The sequence below is a fragment of the Mastomys coucha genome, unplaced genomic scaffold (genome assembly GCF_008632895.1).
Source record: "Mastomys coucha isolate ucsf_1 unplaced genomic scaffold, UCSF_Mcou_1 pScaffold15, whole genome shotgun sequence".
NCBI classification, from domain to species: Eukaryota; Metazoa; Chordata; class Mammalia; order Rodentia; family Muridae; genus Mastomys; species Mastomys coucha.
This window is the reverse complement of record NW_022196897.1, coordinates 86,362,633-86,376,675: the sequence shown is the minus strand read 5'-3', so window position 1 is coordinate 86,376,675 and position 14,043 is coordinate 86,362,633.

The following is a 14,043-nucleotide window of genomic DNA, read 5'->3' as shown; positions in this document are numbered from 1 at the left end:
TGCCTCTGCCTCCCAAGTGCTGGGATTAAAGGTGTGTGCCACCACCGCCCAGCTCTAGTTGTCTTTTCTTAAGATTCTATAGTTGTTACAATTGAGCTGCCTGAAGTTAATTACAGTAATTAAAAAAAAATCTTTCTGCAGGGCATAAGTTTTGAGGTCAATTCAGTAGCACTTAACTTTGAGTTTTGTGTGTGAATGTGTTAGTGTGTAAGTGGTCATCATGGTAAAAGAAATGGGAGATGGAGGAAGGAGGGGAGATCTTTAAAGTCAAACATATTATGTATTTAGCTTTCTATCTGCCTTAATAGTCAAATACTGGCTATTATCATTCTGGTCCCTTTGAGCTTGAAGGTCTTTATGACTGTCAACTCTAGGATGTGTCTGGTTAATTTAAATCTCATTAAGCCCATTATAGCTTTTTTTGCAGATAACCATGATGGATACTATTGCCTCTGAAGCCTCCACAATGCAGTCAGCTAACTTTTTATTTCTAATGTGTCTCAGCTCTGTTTGGACCCTGTGGAGTCTGAGCTGCCCTCCACAGGAGCGGTGGGAGAGGGGATGCCAGTGTTGCAATCTGATGGGTTCATCTGAATTGCAAAGCACCAGTTCATGGCCTCATTATAACACCAGGTTTAGAAACAACTTATTTTTCCTTTTACTAAGAAAGACATTGTTTTAAAGGATGCAATAGTAGCAGTAACATCTGAAACTACATGGAAAATATGACTGTGGCATCTTGGAAATATGATAGTCAGCACGGAGCTGTGATTGCAATGGTGATTCTTCTGCCACTTACTAATTCAAGACCATAATGGATTTGAGATACGGTATCAAGAGTGAGAGTGAATGTCTTTGAGTCAAGTTGACTTGGACTCACATACTGGCTGTTATTACTCTGGTCCCTCTGAGCATCTTGTGGAGATAAGATGATGGCAGATCTTCCGTTTCCTCATTTAAGGTTTATACGATTCACAGCATCTGTTGGGATTAATATCTACTTCACAGGGATACTATGATTACTAAACAAACCCAGATCTGGGAATATTAGTGCAGTACCAATCTTATTGTCAATTATATTTATTTGTGTATATGTTTGATTACATGTATGTTTTTGTGTTGATGTATGTGAGTAGAGATATCTTCCCCTACCAAAAAGAATGCTTGTCTGGAGGTTAGATGCTACCCTCGGGTAGTAACCTGTAACTTTTACTGAAGAGGTCAGCTCAGCCATTAGAAAATTCCACCGGACCCCACCACATGCCCACTTCCTGAAAGAGACAGGTCAGAGAGCATGTAGGCCAGAAGGGAGAGGCTGAGGTAGCCCCTCCTACCTCATTCCCTAAAAAAGGGAGCACTGTTCTGCCAATCATATTGTGCCTGGTTGCTGATGTTCTATTTCGCCCCTGGAAACCATATAAAAACTCACTAAACAGGCCACCAGGGGTCGCCGCCTCTCTAATTCGGGGATCTGGGACAACCCCATTGCACTGGAACAATAAATTTGTCTTGCCATTTGCATCAATTCCAGCTCCATGTGGTTCACTCAGGGGGTCCCGGTAAGCTAAGGCTCAAAAGAGTCTTATACTATCTTGATTGAGACATAGTCTCTTTTGATGCTACTGTTGGATATGCTATGCTGGTTGTCCATGATTTGATAAATTCATGGTCTTTGCCTTATAGCTACAGGTAGGGGTACGCTGCAAATACAACTGCATAGCTACTGTGCCTGGCTTTTAAATGGTTCCTAGGGATCCAAAATCAGGTCTTCTGGCTTGGATGGTAAGAGCTTTGGCCACCAGTTCAGCTCCCTATCCACCGACATCTTTCTTTAAGTAGATAACTGATTACCACTGTTCCACTTCGACTTTCATACATCATTTGTTGATCTACCTTTCACTCCTTCATATATTAAATCAATTAATTTTTCTTTGTGGCTATTATCAAAAGAATAGGTTTTACTCATTCACATTTTCATGCTTTTGTGTATAACATACTTCCACATTTAATCATTTTTCCTCTTATCTTACCTATTTAAGTACCACTTACTTCATGGAGCTTTCCCCTTTCTGACCTCTTTCACACACACACACACACACACACACACACACACACACACACACACACAATTTAGTCCATTATTGTATTCTATTTTGTATTTATCCTTATTTATTTACTTCATTTGAATGTCTCCACTCAAGATTATAGATGTTTTTCTGGGGGACTGGCCTTGTGCTAACTAGTTTCATTACTCAGAGTATTTCAAGAAACATGTAATATTTATCCAAACCTTAGTGTTTTGTAGTTTGTGTAGGCAATTTTCAGATAATTATTGAATTGTTCTCTTTTTAATTCAGCATCATTCCCAAGCTATTGCTAAAGATTACTCAAAGCAAAATTCTGCCAATGTAATCCTCACCAATCATAAACTTTTAACACTTGCCAATGACATTAAAAATGATGTCAAACTTTGATATCAATAATTTAAATAACCTTCAGCTTAACATTAACTATTATCTATGTATTCTTATAGAAAGACCTTAATCTCTCATTCCTTTTTCTGATATGACCTGCTATGATGATGTGTGATATAGATATCTTATGTAGGACTGAGAATTTCAGTCATTTATTTTCTACAACTTGACCAGCTATTAGTATAAATCATCATCTATGGTATCGATTACCATATACTGCAAAAATAACCTTCTCTGTTTAGAGTTGAGCTCTTTACTAATATGGATATAAGGATAAATATTTAGGGAGCAGTTTAATACTATGCTCATTTAGCAAAATAATAGTAGTAGGTTCTTCCCAAAGACCTATGACCTACTGAACCATAGGTTCTTGGCCCAGTTACCATCATTAGGAATAAGTTCTGCATTGCAGATAAGGTCTTATATCCAGTCATAAAGTAGTAAATTACTCCTATAATATTCTTGCCATTATTGCAAAATTGGCACATTTTGCTGGTTTAGTGGTTATTGTAACTCTCAGGTTTTACAGCTTCTAAAAACCAGAGGTAGTTAGGGACTGCTGTGAAACAGGGTTTGTTAGATATGACTAACTAGCCAAAATCTCAGCTTGGAAGGGTGTGGAATTCAGGAATTTCCTCTTCTATAAAGGAATTATGGGCAGTTATTAGCTGCTGGGAGAGCAAGAGGTCAATATTCTTCTGAGATGAGATTCCTGGATTGGATACTCGTCCTCTAGTGGATGGCCTTCATCTGTACCCATACTGGCAGCACTAAGTGGACTCTGGACTGAAAATAAGTACATTGAAGTTGAAAGGGAAAATTGCAGAGTAATTACAGGAGAGGGAGTGGGAGTAGATTTGTGTGATATTTATCATATGCATACATGAAATTCTCAAACAACAAATTTTCAAAAGCCCTCAAAGAATCCTCTTCTACTATATGATAACACTGTTCAAATAGGTCATCTGTGAAACAGGGGCTGGTGTCTTTACTACATATTAACTTTTTGGCATCTGTTAAAATATCACTCTTTATGTTCCAGTCAGAGAAGTAGGTTTACCCTAACCTGTGCCTCAAAACTGAATAGCATCACCTAATTAGAATTTTGCAATTTTTCCCACATTTTTGGTAATGTTAAGGCAGAGTTCTTAGTTTTTGTTACCAGTGTTTTATCTTAGTCTTCTATAACAATCTGAGTATCTTATGTATAACTGAAATTATTTGCCATATCTCTAGACACTAGAAAAAGGAAGATTAGGATACCAACTGGTTTAGACACTGACCGGGATCCACTTCTTATTTTATAAATATCATTCCTGAATCTATAACTGAATTTGATTGAGAAAGTTCTTTGGTGTCTCTTTTATAATGACACCAATCCTATTTATAAGGCCTATATCCTGATGACTTATTCACTGACCAAAGCCCTGCCTCCCAGTTTTATTATATTAGTGGTTAGGTGGTAATGTGTGACATTTAGAAAAAGTGATCAAATATTCTTGTTTATTTTATAAGAAATGTTATGTCTCCTACCACCAAAGTAACATACACAGTGATATATATTTGTAGCCCCATAGCAAGAACAAGAGTATCAACCAACCAGACCCCTCCAGAGCTTCCAGGGACTGAACCATCAACCAAAGAGTACATATGGAGGGATCCATGGCTCCAGCTGCATATGTAGCAGACAGAGGATGGTCTTATCTGGCATCAACGAGAGGGGAGGCCCTTGGTCCTATGAAGGCTTGAAAATCCAGCTTAGGAGAAGGGTAGGACAGTGAGGTGGGGGTAGGTGGGTGGGTAGGGAAGCACCCTCATAGAAGCAGGAGGAGGGGGTTTGAGATAGGGGGTTTGTGGAGGTGTCTTAGTCAGGGTTTCTATTACTGCACAAAACATCATGACCAAGAAGCAGGTTGAGGAGAAAAGGGTTTATTCAGCTTACACTTTCCACATTGCTGTTGATCACCAAAGGAAGTCAGGACTGGAACTCAAGCAGGTCAGGAAACAGGAGCTGATGCAGAGGTCATGGAGGGATGTTAAATTACTGCCTTGCTTCCCCTGTCTTGCTCAACTTGCTTTCTTATAGAACCCAAGACTATCAGCCCAGGGATGACACCGCCCACAATGGGCCCTCCTACCCTTGATCACTAATTGAAAAAATGCCTTACAACTGGATCTCATGGAGGCATTTCCTCAAGTGAGGCTCCTTTCTCTGTGATAACTCCAGCTTGTGTCAAGTTGATACACAAAACCAGCCAGTACAGGAGGGGAAACCAGAATGGAGAATATCATTTGAAATGTAAATAAACTAAATAACCAATAAATTTTTTAAAAAATTACCTTAAGAAAAATCAAGTTACAGTAATTAATTTCTTGTCAATACCTTTATATGTGTATGTCTTCATATTACTTTTAGTTACTCTACCTTGAACATCTTCCAGGACTGTTTCTACACTCAAGTTGATATCCTCCCTGCTTTTTACTATTGTTATTTATCTATAAATATAAATATATACATTGTATACAACTTTGCTAGGCCAGCACAATTCCTCTCTATGTTCTAAATCTTATCCTTATACCCTAAGGTAAATGTGGCTACCACAGCTAACCAAAGAAAAGAAATCACTCTTTACAGTAAATGGAGATCATCACAGAAAACCACAATAGGAAACAATAAGAAGTTCTACAGACTGTGAGGAATGCAGCCTCAATTGATACATCTACATCATAGCATCAATAGATCAGAAAACACTTTGGAAGAAGGGGTAGAAAAGTTGTAAGACCCAGAATACTGAGAAAACTACTATAAAACAATATTTCCCAGAAATGGCTGCATAAACAATACAGGGCCAGCACAAATATCAACAGATGTGCTAACATGGAAATGGAGATATCTTTTGGGTCCCACTTCTAGACAATGACCTGTATATAACTAATTGCTTATTGGAGAACTAGAGTTAACCTTTCCTAGGGATCATTTCCCAGAGATCATTTATTGGTTACCTTATGTAGAGTTGTCAGCTCTGAAACTATACACACAAATAAGAAGAATTAACTCACTATATTCTTTAAAGACATACGACATTGATAATAGAGACCAGAAAATAACTAAGTTTAGGGAAATCACTTGGCATTACACTGTGGGAACCTCTTGGGTAGAGGGAAATATGGGTTTTATATCACAGTGTTAACATTTTATATTGTTTATTAGAAAGAAAATGCCTTAGATTTTTCAGTGTAAAAGTACATGAATCTAGTATAAAATTTAATTTTGACAAATTTTAATAACCTAATTGGCTAAACTGTTTATTCAAATATATGAGTTTAGAAAATGAAAAGCATGTACAATATTGGTTGTTTTTTCCTTAGGTAAATATGGCACTATCCTGTGTTTCTGTTTTAAAGACACAGCTTTCTCCAGATCAGTATGAACTATGGAGGAGAACCAATATGCATGTTACAAGATTTAATTTTCATGATTGTCCTAGTCATTATTCTTTTTTTACTGTGAAGAGACACCAAGGCAATTCACCAAGGCATTCAATTGGAGGCCTGCTTACAATTTCAGAAGCTTAGTCCATTGTCATCATGACAGGGAGTTTGATGTCAGGGCACACTGCAGCAGGCATGCATAAGTAGCTGAGAGTTACATCCTGACACAGAAGCAGAGAGAAGGAGTGTGGGCTTGGCATGAGCTTTTGACACCTCAGAGACCACCTCTAGTGACACACTTCCAACAAGACCATGCCTCCTAATCTTTCTAATCCTTTCAAACAGTTCCACTTCCAGGTAGCTAAACATCCAAGTATATGGGCATATTGGTAACATTGATATTTAAACCACCATAGCAGTTTATATAGTATCACCCCAGAAATGTAAATTCTGAGAAGAATAACAAAAAAAAGAAGCTCAAATCATAAAGAGGCTGGCTACTTGGGGGAAGGTAGTGAATGACAGGTAAGGCTACTTAATAAAGCTTGTTGTTATGGACTGTGTACTTCCTAAAGGTCCGCCTGTTACAGCCTGGTCAACAGCTTCTGAATCTTTTGGTAAGAGGTAGGAAGCAGTGGTGTCAAGTGGAAGAAAATATTGGGCTGCTGCAGGCAAATTGAAAGGGATATTGGTACTCCAGGTTCTTTTGTTTCCTAGCTAACAGAAGCATCTTTCTCTATAAAGTCATCCTACCTTGCCTCTCTCCTGGAGTGCAGAAAACAATGGAGCTAATAAAACATGAGCAGAAATTTCTGAGACAGTATACAGCGTTCTTCTTTACAAGATGTTTACTACAAGTATTAGTTACAATAATTGAAAAGTAGGCTGCCGTTGTTGCTGTAGATTCTGCCGAATGACAAAGGCTTACTACAGGTTGGTGCAACAACATCTTTCTTCAAGGAGTCATCCGTACTAGCCTTTCTTCAAATCTTTAACAAACTTTGCACTGATCTTTAATAGGAAATAAACTAAATAGAGGTATTGTTCAACCTTGTAGCTTGATATCTGGGAAATTTTAAGAACTAGTATCAGTTTAATGTAAAACTGTTAATTTATGCATTATTTATGTATATTTAACTAAAATATAATTATATAATTCTTCCTCCACCTCCTCTATCTTAGCCTTTCCCAATTCACAACTTCCTTTTCTGTAACCATTGCTATTACATATACAATATAAAAGAATAAATATATAAATACAGCCTGCTGGGTCTATTCAGCAAATTACTATGTAAGACAAATAATTATATATGAATTTTAAAAGTTTTAAAAATAATTTACAACTTTAGCAAAAGCAGTTTAAGCCTGATTTGTTTTTTTTTTTTCGTTGTTTTTATCATTATTTTTTTCCACAGCAAATTTAAGGGGAAAAAAAGCCCCACAAAACAAACTTAATGTGGCCACATACTGAGTAATCATCTTCAAATCATAGACACAGGCTAGTCTGTCTCTTTTAAATGCAAATGCAAGTTCAGTTAAAAGACTCTCAAGAAAAAGTTTTCTTCTAGAAATGGATCATGTTTATAGTCACTGTCTTTCTGGAGGAGAAAGTGCATCAGAGAGTGGGCTCCATGACTCTGCAGAAGGCAGATCTATAATTGTAAAGATTTTGGATCTTATTTGCTCTATTGTTTATGGATACACTATTTACAGAATTGAAAGGTGCTGATATTTTCTCTGTGCCAAAGGAGTAAAACTCTAAGAGATTTAAGAAGTTGGCACAGTGTTGCCTGTCTAAAGGAGCCAGGATGGAAAGTGAATTTTACACATCTTAAACAAGAGTAACTACTGACTTCATCCAGACTCCAGCAGGAACTTGGATTGATATCAGTGGCCTGAGGGCAGTGCTGGGCACAGGGAGCCTCTTCAGTGGAGTCTTAGCTCTGTTTTAACATTGGAAGTAGAGAGATTGCTTATGTTGATATTACAGTTTTGAAAGCCACATCTGCCCTTTGGTAATAGGGATTGCACTATACCCTCTCTCTTCCTGATCTCAGGATACTTGCTGTGGCTTTAGAATGCAGGCTGATTTGGAGACTAAGAGGAATAGCATGGGAAAAATTGCATCCAGTTTAAATTGAATTTTGTAGCGATTTTATAACTGTTTTGCATGAATTATTTATGATGGCTTCTGGGAAGAGTTTTTCCTCACTTGTTCTTTTGCACTTTGTTAAAGCAACACATTTTTAAATATGCCCATGAAACTCATCTACCCAGCTTCTCTGTGATGGAATGCTTGTAATTCATCACACTGCTGTGTTTATGATGGTTGTCGGCATGATGATCCATGTAAGAGTAATTACCATATCAATTTCATTTATCCAGCCTCACTGCATTTGACCCTTCCTGAATGAACTCTTGCTTCTATCCTCTCTTCTAAAGGGACAACAATTGAAATGTTCTTCGAAATACGTAAAGTTAATTCCCCCTGATGTGTTTGAGGACAGTGGCCCGAATATTTGCATCGAATATGAACTAGTGTCTCATTGTCACTTTGGTGTATCACCAAACCTTTTATTTATATTTCATTAAATAAACCTAACGTGAGGCTTGGAGAGACAGCTTAGGAGTTAAGCATCACTTCAGTTTCGAACAAATGCGTGGTAGTTCATGAGTTGCTTTATCTGAGCTAGCTTTTGTTCATGGGAGACTTATGTTCTTTATCTTTATATAATTAATCAACCCCTCCAGAGGAGGCCAGTGATTGTTTCCATGCTTATTAGAGCATTCTTTACTCAAAAAATTACCTACTCTTCTAAAATTGTCTTTGTCATCCTCCAGCACCCATTTTATTATCCCCTAGTCATCAATCAGTTTTTTGGGTTTCATGACTTGGGTGGCCTTCTGAACTTGTGTATGATAAACAAATGTGTGATTTTTTTCCTCCCTTTACCTCTCTATTGTAGTTCATTTTAGAATACATGTTTTTAAACTTTCAGGGATAAAATTTGAACTTCCATAGTATACCAGGTTCTTTCTAATATGTTTCTTCTCTTTTTGGAGTATTCAATGAGAGTCATATTGCTCTTCAGCACTGAGTCAATGCCTTTCTGAAATAAGTTCATTTGCTATGTAAGCATATTACTAAAACCAAAGACTACTAAGAAGCTATTGTGCAAGAGTTAACATTAGGGAAATGTGATTCTTTTGTTCTCATTAGAAATAATTTCTTATTAGAAGATGCACACACCAACACATCCAAGAGGCATTTTCTTTTCTCCTTTCCTTTGAAAAGACATGGAAGGTGGTAGATAACAGCTGCTCATCTTCTCTCTCGTATGTTGACAATACTCTAAGGAAACAATATTGTTTTTGTTGTTGTTATTGTTGTTGTTGATTTCTTTTATATCTGGCCACACTGAGTCCTTAGTATAAGAATGACCTGGGTAGAGTTCTAGATGGCTCATCAGTGAGAATATTTAGAATTCATCAGTTTTCTGTACAACTTCTCGATAGCACTGTACAGCAGATAAATGGCTACCTCTGTAGTATGCACTGAAGAAGAATAAGTACAGACAGCAAAGGTCCCTGGGATCTTCAGTATGTGTCTGTTTACCAGTTCAGACCCTCCAGGCAGCAAGACCAATCAACTTGCCATGTTTTTTATCCAATTTTTTCTCCTTGACTGTTGTTTGATACTAGGACTTGGACAAATCTCTCCTTAATCAGGGCAATAGTAGCATGCATATCATGGAATCTTGAGTAAATTTCCTGGAGAAAGATTGCATTTTTCCATCATATTGACATTAGTCATGGTTAAAAAGATGTAAATAACAGCTTTTATCACTATTGGGTTAGTTGTCAATTTCTGCCACAATAGACAGCTAATGATCCAGATTCTGGATACAATGTGAGTGTTAGACCTGTGATGGACAGGAAGTTTTGATGAGGAATTTATTTTGTTGTTACAAACTACTGAGATTTAAGGACACCCGTAGCCATACTATCCACCAGCTAGATTATGTTATGATATACTTTATTGAGAGGAAGTAAAATCAAACCATTATTTCATGATGGCTATATTTAAAAATTATATATACTAATTAAATAAATTATCACTTTAAGGACTATTTGTAATAATATGTAAAGTCAAAATCAGAGTTGTTGTATGCATGGAATCGGAACATTTTTTTTTTCATATTTCTAAATTCAGCCAAAATTTAGCTCTCATTTCCTCTAAATTCAACATCAAATTATATTTGCCTTACGGTTTTTCTATTTTTTCTTTTATTCTATGGCAATTTAAACTACTTCAGGAGTTTTAAATTACAGCAGTTATACTTACTTCAATAAACTTAGTAGAAAAGAAAAATTGGTTTTCTCCACTGAAAGTGTTGATTTTTTTCTTAAACATGTTCTGGAGCACAAGTACTGAAATTTACTTTTTGATGAATATCAAAAGTATTTACAAGAAGTCTGCATAAATACAGGTGAACTGTAGATAAAGCTCTCCAGGGCAAGGTGTCTGAAGTTTTCCTGCTTGTAATGACAAGAATATACTTATTACACTCTCAATTGGACCCAAAACACAAAGACTTTATAAAGTGTGATGGAAGCCAGGCTAAGGTAAATGGAAACACTTGAGTATGTTTCCAAATAAACTCAGATTACTCAGATTACCTTAATAATAGTTCAGGGAGGTACTTGTAATCCTGCCCTGAATTTGCTTTCCTTTTACCAGAGGACTAACCTGTTTGTTTTGTTTTGTTTTGTTTGTTTTTCTGTCACAGAGGACCTTTTATTATTATTCCAAAAAGCTAAGATGAACTGAATTACTAATCACTTCCACTAGACTCCCTGAATTTTAAGTGATGAAGTCATTCTTCAAAACATCACCAGAAGGTGATGTTAAAGCAAAGTTTAAGAGCTTCTAAGTCATCAGGTCTGTCTCTATTGTCTTTCTGTGCATCCTGTCTCTGTGCTGATTTCTTTTTCAATCAAGCTCTGAACAAGTAGTGAGAATCATGGTCATGAGCTGTGACAAACTTCATCCAGTCATGCAATTTGGGATTCCAGAGAAGACTATCTCTTTTAAAAATCTCTTCATGCTACGACTCTGATAGGGCCATCTTGAATATGGGCTAGTTTGTTGTCCAGGTTGTTATCAAGTGCCCCACCACTAGTATTGCAAAGGGAGAGAGACTATAGAGAATGGATTTCCAACAGGGATTGATTTGTAAACAGAAAGGAGAAAAATAGGAAGTCATAAAGTAAAAAAAAAAAAATGTATTAAAGCAGAATTCTTTTTTTTTTTTTGTACTATTTTTTTTTTTTATTTTAGATATTTTCTTTATTTACATGCGAATTTCTCCTTTCCCAGTTTCCCCTCCAAAAAACAAAAAAACAAACAAAAACAAACCCCTGTTGCCTCCCCCCTATTCTTTTCATCCACATTCACTGGTCTCTTTAGTTGTTAGGTAAAGTCTGGCCTTTACAATTACATTTTTTATTTTCTCTTGAACTCGCGTTTTTGTGAACATGATAAATCAAGTATTTTAAGCATGTAACTACAGAAGGCTGCCTTTTCTTATAAAGTCTATTGTTAAGTCATAGACTGTATTGCTCACCCTGGCCAGTGAAGGTACTGTCTCCAAACGTTTCGTGATGGCTGAGTGGAAAGCATGGGGCAGCATTTCATTGATGATCAGAAGCTAATTTTTAATCTTTCTATATACTGTGTTGTAATATTATTTATACTTATGTGATGACTATGTGCCTGCTTCTGTATATGTGTGACAGGTATATGCAATGCCCATATGGAAATCTCAAAGCAGGTGTCTTAAGACAATGGTTTCAGAAGAATCTTAGATGTTTGGTTAAGATTTCTTCTTGTGGATCTTCCAGGCACTTTCTTTTCACCAGCAGTAACAGGGTACTGTTTTAACAGGGTAAGGACAATAATATTTTTGCAAACAAATACAATGTCACATTAATGTAGATAGTAAATTCTGTCAGGAGAGGTAGCTTTATCAGTAATGTCTAGGGCATATGTATGGAAATAATTTTACTTCTCAAATTTCCTTGGCCTAGAAAATGACAAGCTAGATAATGCTGTTACTATGTTTTAAAATCACTTCAATTACAAACATTCACTCAAGTAACATAAAGATAATGTAATTTATCTGATATATGTTGAAATATGAGAATAAAGATTATAATATATAGAGAAATATTTAAGGGTAAAATATCATTTCAAATTCTGATTAAATACATTTTTTATAATATGCAACCAGCTCATGAAATAGAAGCTCTTTTAATAATTAGGATAGTTTTTACATTTTGTATGTCTTTTGTAGTGAAGAATAAATATTTTAAATCCATTTGGGTCCCTTCTTCTTTTTGAGTGGCTTTTCTGCTGATCCTCATATCTTCTGAAGCAATATGTCTACCCTAGAGCTCTAGTCCTAACTGTTATTAGAAAAAAACTAACCCCTTTTCTGCCTGCAAATATGTCAAATGATCCATGAATATGAATTGCAGTATTGATTTTCATAGAACTTAGAAGCATAACGCACATACACTTGTCATAAAGAGCAAGGTAACTACCCTGGGGACAAGTTTCTTCTAACACTGTCTGGAGTGATTTTCACTTAAGTGAACTACCTGTTTGCTTCATATTTTTCTTTATTTTTAATCAACTGTTTCTGCTTTACATTTGCTGGATTCTGGCTCTGCTCACCTGGTTCTTATCTGACCTTTGTCATCTTCACAACCTCATATCCTCATGACAAAAACAACTTAAATGAGTAAGGAAACAAGGTAGTTCCACCCAGGGGTTATTGTGTCAGGCATAGAATGCCAGTAATCATTAAATAAGCAGGGATGTTCTGGTGTCTTCGTGTCTTTGAAAGGATGCTGTTACCCTCTCATCCAGAGGATTAGATACAAATATTTAGAATACACACATTACTCAAATGGAGTTTTACCTTTTCCTGGGTAAAACACACATCCACATCCACAGGAGTCCATGATCATAGAGATGATAAGGGAGGGAGAAAGCAAGAGACAGAGATGGAAATACAGAGATAGAGGGATAACTTCATACTTCGGACAAAATGATGATTAAAGCTTTTTGATGATTTGCACTGTCTTCCTTAGTGATGGCAGGTCTTTTTAAGGGATATGTTTAAGCCTTTAATACAATTGAGAGGCTAGAGGATATCCACATCTTCTTCATTCCAGAGAAAGAGGGACATAAATGCTGTAAGGAGAGGATGCTTAAGAACGGACCTGGAGAAAGGAAGAAGCCCATTCCACGTTGAGCCAAGCTGTAGAAGAGGCTCAGGTTGTTCTGGTTACACACCCAGAGTATGTAGGGTTATATACTTTTTGTTGTGGCCTTCTCCAGATATCTTAATACTCTCATCAGCCATTGAGGGTGAGTTATCTGCAATTATAAGTGTGACTCACTCACTAATACACATATTGATTAATATATATGAATTAATATAGATTGAAGTTTTGGAATATAAAAAACATATTTATATCTACTTAAATGTTTGTTTGAACATACAAAACATACTTTAAAAGTATATTTAACCATTTGAACACTTATCTAAAGATATACTGTATGCAATACATCCATTTATCATAGATTTTACATATTAATATGTTTTTGTTAATTTATATGTCTATCATATGCTGTATACCTTTACAAATAAATGTTTTTAAAGAAAAAAATTATTTCCTTATTTATTTCCTTATTTGGTTGCTTATTTTCTGTATAGGTATGTGTGTGGACACATCCACGCCAATTGCGTACTGGGAAGTTTAGAGGATAACTTGTGGGAGTCACTTCTCTCTTCTTTGCTCACCCCTAAATACTTTCTCTTTAACTATATACTCCATTACAGGCTCTCTCTTAATACTCCATCTCTCTCCCTCACCTCTTAAAACACTTCATGTCCTATAGCCTCTGTTTTACTATAATAACCTGTTTCAACACCACACACACACACACACACACACAACTGTAGAGTCTACACATGTGAGAAAATATAAAGTATTTCTCTTCTTTTTTTTCTTTTAGATATTTTCTTTATTTACATGTAAATTTCTCCATTCCCAGTTTCCCCTC